Raw genomic sequence first — 5691 nt, 5'->3', positions numbered from 1 at the left:
CTGTGCGGATTTAAAGAAATTAAGATGATTTAATGCACTGGTTCTTCAGATTAGAATTACACAGAGTGACTTTTTAAAATTAAATCTCATGATACTTCCTTATGCCACCACCATCAACTGTTCTCTGAACAGTTGCTCAATACCGAGTCCACATTCTTAGTCCTACCTACTTGGTTGAGAATATCATTAACCTATGTAATAGCCTTTAAGTGAAAAGCAGGATGATATATCTGTGTTATCTCAGTACATGAGCCATTCAATTATAACATTACCAAAACTCATAACATATCTAGAAGAGAAACGGCTTCCTCCTACAGAATAAATGTTTTTTTGTAGATACTTGATCCAAAACTGAATCCTCTTCTAAGTCAGACATTTTCTTTGGTTGTTGCACACTTCAACTGCAACAACAATTTGTGAATTCTTGTTCCTAGTATCATTGAGTCCTAAGGAACTTTTAAAATTTGTGAACACAGCAATCTCATGGGTGAGGCAGAAACATGATGGAGAAAGATACAGATAAAGGAAAGGGGCCACCCTGCAATGCTGAGTCCAAGGACACAGTCTACATGCCTGAGATGTGAATTCTCCATCAAGACTTCAGAAGGTAAGAGATAGTTCTTCCTGTGCAGATCAATGAGATAAAATTTCTACCGAATGGCCATGAACAATTCGTGAAGGCAAATGTGTAAAGAAAAGGTCCTTCTCACCACTCATCGCTCTCTCTCTCCTGCACACCATGAGGCTGCTAAGAGCATCTCTTCACAGAGGCAACATGGGTCTTGTGGTGAGCATTTGCCTCTTGTTTACACAGCAGGGCCTGTTACTCTACCCCAGAAAAAGTGTCCCAATATTCTTCCTTCTAAAAGCAAGTCAGGAAAATATCACTGCTGGCAAATGAAATTTGTCTTTGTCCCCCTGCCAGAAATGCCAGAAACAAAGAATCTAGCAAGAAAATCAGAGTTTTCTCACCACCTCGCCTATGACAGGCATTGATACCCCCTTAGAAAGATAGGTGAGTTCATCAATGTATTTATAACTATGTTTGCAATACATAATAATTACCTTCATCTTGAAGGATAGGTATACATCTTAAGGACTTTTCAACATTGGTGTTTAGGGCTAATGCGGCCAGGTCAAGTTCTGTGAAAGGCCATATATCCAGGCTGTTAGGAAAAGTGGCCATGAATAGTCAATAACTAGATCAACAAACCTCCTGGAAGGGACATGAATCTCTAGTACCTCAGAAATGTGATGGCAAACAGGAAAGATGACACATTAAATTAGAAGGGAATGGGTGAATATTAATTTTCTTTTTTTGTTTGTTTGTTTGTTTTTGGTTTTTCTCCGGTACCAGGAACCGAACTCACGACCTTGCGCTTGCCAGGCAGGCGCTTTTTGCCGCTGAGCTAAATCCCTAGCCCCTAATTTTCTTATTCAGGGTGTGCTGTCACAGTCTCTGAATGTCTCCTACAGTGAATCCATCACTCCTGGCCATGTTCAGGGCCAGAGAAGCTCAACCAGCCAGAAACCAACAACCACTACATGAAGAATGTATTGCTCAGTGGGTTCCATGTGCTTATCTAAATCCTTTTGGTAACTAATTCCACTAATCCACTAATCAGTCTATGGATTTGGAGCTGTAATTGTGCCTTCTTTCAGATATGGTGACTGAGACCCAGGGTTAAGGTAAACCAGTGGTGTTTACATCTGAAACAAAAAGGGATAGAGAGAAGCAAGCAGATACACAAGGGCATCAGAAGATGCAGTGGGTAATCTTGGCTGTCAACTTCTGATGACAGTCTAGGAGTTAATGCCCAGATGGAACAAAAAGGGAAGGGGAAAGCCCACACACATATGCATACCACTCTTTTCTTCAGCAGATACAGTTTTGGGTTTCTGTGGTTTTTGTTGTTTGTTTTTTGATGCTGCCAAGCCCTGTGGATCAGACTCCAGGACCTTTACCATCTGAACATGAATTTGCACCAGTGGCCCTCGAGGGAGCTTTCAAGATTTTAGTCTCAGTCTGGGGCAGTGTCACTGGTCCCGCTTGTTTGAAGTTTCCATTACCAGCAACTAAGCAGCTACTGACTTCTCCAGCTCTCCAGCCTGCAATCGGCTACAGGGAGGCTCTCCACCCTCAGATAATGTCAGCCAATCTAATAAATCCCCTCTCCTGACTAACACAAAGAATGACAGAAAAGCAAGAAAATACCAGTAAATTGTGTCATCACCTCAACACCAATTGAAGGAAGCCCACCGATATGATTAAAATGTCTTAGTTCATATGATATTGTTAAATAAATTCATTTTTCTTTTTATACACAGAAACAAAAGACACTAATAACAGGGCAAGTGGTAAATGTTCTTGTGACGCAGGCCACAGTTACTCCAACACTGATGGAGATGCTACTGTGGGGCACTTGTAGGTGAGTGAGGTCTGGAATAGTGAGATTGTCCTCGCTAATTCTGGTGAGCCTGATTCTGTCCTTTGTAAGACCTTCAGACCAGACCTGAGACTTCCCTGAACAAGATGTGCCCACAGACAACAGTTGCAGCCCATTCCAGAGACTTCCAGGCTGTCCTGCAGAATGCACATTTGCCCAGCCAGTCCACAGCAGCAGGAGCCTGTTCCCTCTCAACCCTTCTCTGAATGTCTCCAGCTGTTTCTGCTCCTCCATTGGAACCCTGGCTAATACAGTTCTCAAATATTATCTGTATGTAAGGTGTAAGAAAGAATTAATAATACCTTGTAAAAATATTAAAGCTAACATTACACTTCCTACATTTAATTAGTTTTAAAATTTCCCTTGCATTCTTGTTTACCTGTCAACTTATACTATCTCAGAACAGTGACTCAGAAAATCATTTTGCTAACCCAAAGTAAGCTCTAAATTTCAATGCCATTTGCATTATTCTGGGCAAATGCTGAATAGTAGAATCCCACTAAAGTTGTGGAACACTGAGAGAGAGAAACTTCTTCACACATGCATGCACACACACATTTATTAGATGATAAATCCCCATGGTTAGTTTCATTTATTCATGTAGCATTAATTGAATGCCCATGACATGAACACCACTCAGCTTTGTGACTTTGGATCATGTTCAACATCTCTGCATCTCAGGTTACTCATTTGTAACATCAGAATACAAATAGTACCTGCCTCATAGGGCTACTGATAATTGCATTAACTACTATTTCTAAAGTGCTTAGAATAGAGTTCAGCACATGGTACAGTGTATTGAGTTTGTAGGCCAGGGAAGCTAACACAGACTTCACAGAGCAGGTGGTGCTAGAAAGACTTGATTAAGTAAGGAGCACAAGGCACAATTCTGAGCAGTGCTGAAACCGGTTTGAGCAGAGCTGGGAGGCAGGAATGAGGAAAGCTTGTTACGTTGATCCTAATTAAATCAGTCTACCTGCTGTGGATGGTCCTTCCTGGGTTAATGGGAAGGATGAGTACCAGTTTTAAACAAAGTAGCCTGGATCTACCTCTAAAATGACACATTCAGTACACCTTGCATATTACCTGGTATGTATTTCAAAACAATCTTGAAAACAGTGTTAAACACAGTGTCCTTTAAAACAGGACTCCTAATTCTGCTCATCTGCTAACATGCTGCTGAAAGTACCACTGGCATCAGGTGCCACAGCAAAGGCAGCGAGCATCCTTACAGCCCAGAGCACTCAGGAGAAATGCTCATAGGTACACGCTTCTGCAGATGCTGGTAGTATTTTCTCTATTTTCTGTCTTCTTGATGCTTTAGCTTCTGGGTCCAGCCTGATGAAGGAAAGCATGTCCCTTTCAGGGCGAGCCAATTAATTCTTAGAGAAAATAAGCCAACTTTGACATGAAAATTAACCACTCCAGAGTCCACACACCCTACCACATCCTTTGATGCACACATCCCGAGATATACTATTCCTCTGCCCTCACCATCCCAGGCTAGGTATCAGGCAACTAGAGGCTGCCTCTATACCCCAGAACACTCTGGAATTGTTCTATACATCAGTCATCAGCCTACTAAATATGCCTTTCTTTGCTTTACCTGCAGGAACCCCAGTAAAGGCTTGTGTCTCTGATTTTCCCTCAGTCATTCTCCTATATCAGGCACCCAAGTGCATCCTCATATATTTAAGATTTACAACATCATGTTTTGAGATATATATATATATATATATATACACACACACACATATGTATATATTCTATGAAATGATTACTAAAATCAATCTGTTATGGTTTGTATCTAGATGTCTCCCTGAAACCTCATGTGTTCACAGATGATGTTTTTGGAGGGAGATTGGATTATGGGTGTGTGATACTCAGCACTAGAATAGCCCCCTGATGGGTTTATGGCTGGGTGTGATGTTGGAAGGTGAGGTGTGGTGGGAAGAGATGCGTCACTGTAAGTGGCTTAGAATGGCTTATATCTCTCCTCCTCCTATGATCCCTAGCTGCTTCTTGCCTTCCAGGCCATAAACTGTTTCTCCTCTGCTGTACCTCTCTATATGCCACGCAGCCTCAGAACCAGCCAACTATGTAATGAAATCTCTACAACCTGTGAGCCATAATAAGCCCCTCCTTTTATCTTGTGTATGTTAGGTATTTTGTTCCAGCAATGAGAGAATAAATAAGACAGATTTTGGTACCAGAGAATTGGAATTGTTGCTTGACACTATCTGACAGTATGATTCAGCAGCCTTTGTAAATAACTTGTGGGTGGAGTTTGGACATGCCAGCTGGAGAAGCAGCCCTAGAATGCTGGAAAGCAAACTTGATGGGAGATTCTGATCAGAGCTCAGAAGAGTATTGACTTCAATGTGCTCAAGAAGACCAGGCTCAAGAGATTTCAGTCAGAAAGGACTTCATTGGCAGTTAGACTCCAGGCCGTGTGTGTTTTACTCTGGCAGAAAACTTGTCTGCATTTTGCCCATGCCCAGAGACCTTGCAGGGGACTGAGGTTAAAGATGGCAGACTGATTAACTTGGCAAAAGAAACTCTAAGGCAGCCTAATGTCACAAAGTGGCTACTCTTGGGGGCTTTCAGTCAACTGTACCTTGAGAATCAAAAGCAAACAGCCAAACAGAATTATTTAAAGAGTTTTGAGGGCAGGGGGTTTAGCTCAGTGGTGCAGCACATACCTGGCAAGTACAAGGTCCTGAGTTTGATTCCTAATATCAAAAAAAAAGGTATTTTAAATTTGACCAGAAAGAAAGCTCTGGTAATGGTGGGACCTGCAAAGATGGGGCAGAGAAGAGCTTGGTTGCTGAAAAATTTGGATGAAAAATATTTTGGAACATAACAATAGAAAAGATGCCCCAAAGGCATAACAAGAAGCAGCAGGACTCCACCCTCTGCTGGCTCAAAATTGCTTTGCTTTGAGAAGCAAGCCCTAGAGCACCAACAGTCCAGAATGACGGTTGCCTAGGGAATGAAAATTGATTTGCCAGGATTTTCTTCACAGGCCTCTGAAACTACCAGGCAAATGCAAAAGGGCTCAGCTACTGCTCCAGCTAGCGGCATACCTTGGCTTCATCCATATAGCAGTGGTTTTAGGTGCATGCAGAATGCAAGAGTTCTGGGATTGGGAAGGTTTCCACCAGGTTTCAGAAGAAGATCTGGGATGCCACGCAGTATGCCCCTGAGAAGGCAGTATGTAAAGCTGTAAGTGTGAAGTTGAAAG

This window comes from Chinchilla lanigera, unplaced genomic scaffold, assembly GCF_000276665.1.
Source record: "Chinchilla lanigera isolate Chin_1 unplaced genomic scaffold, ChiLan1.0 scaffold00001, whole genome shotgun sequence".
NCBI lineage: Eukaryota > Metazoa > Chordata > Mammalia > Rodentia > Chinchillidae > Chinchilla > Chinchilla lanigera.
The sequence above is the reverse complement of the archived record's forward strand: the minus strand, read 5'-3'. Positions refer to the sequence as shown.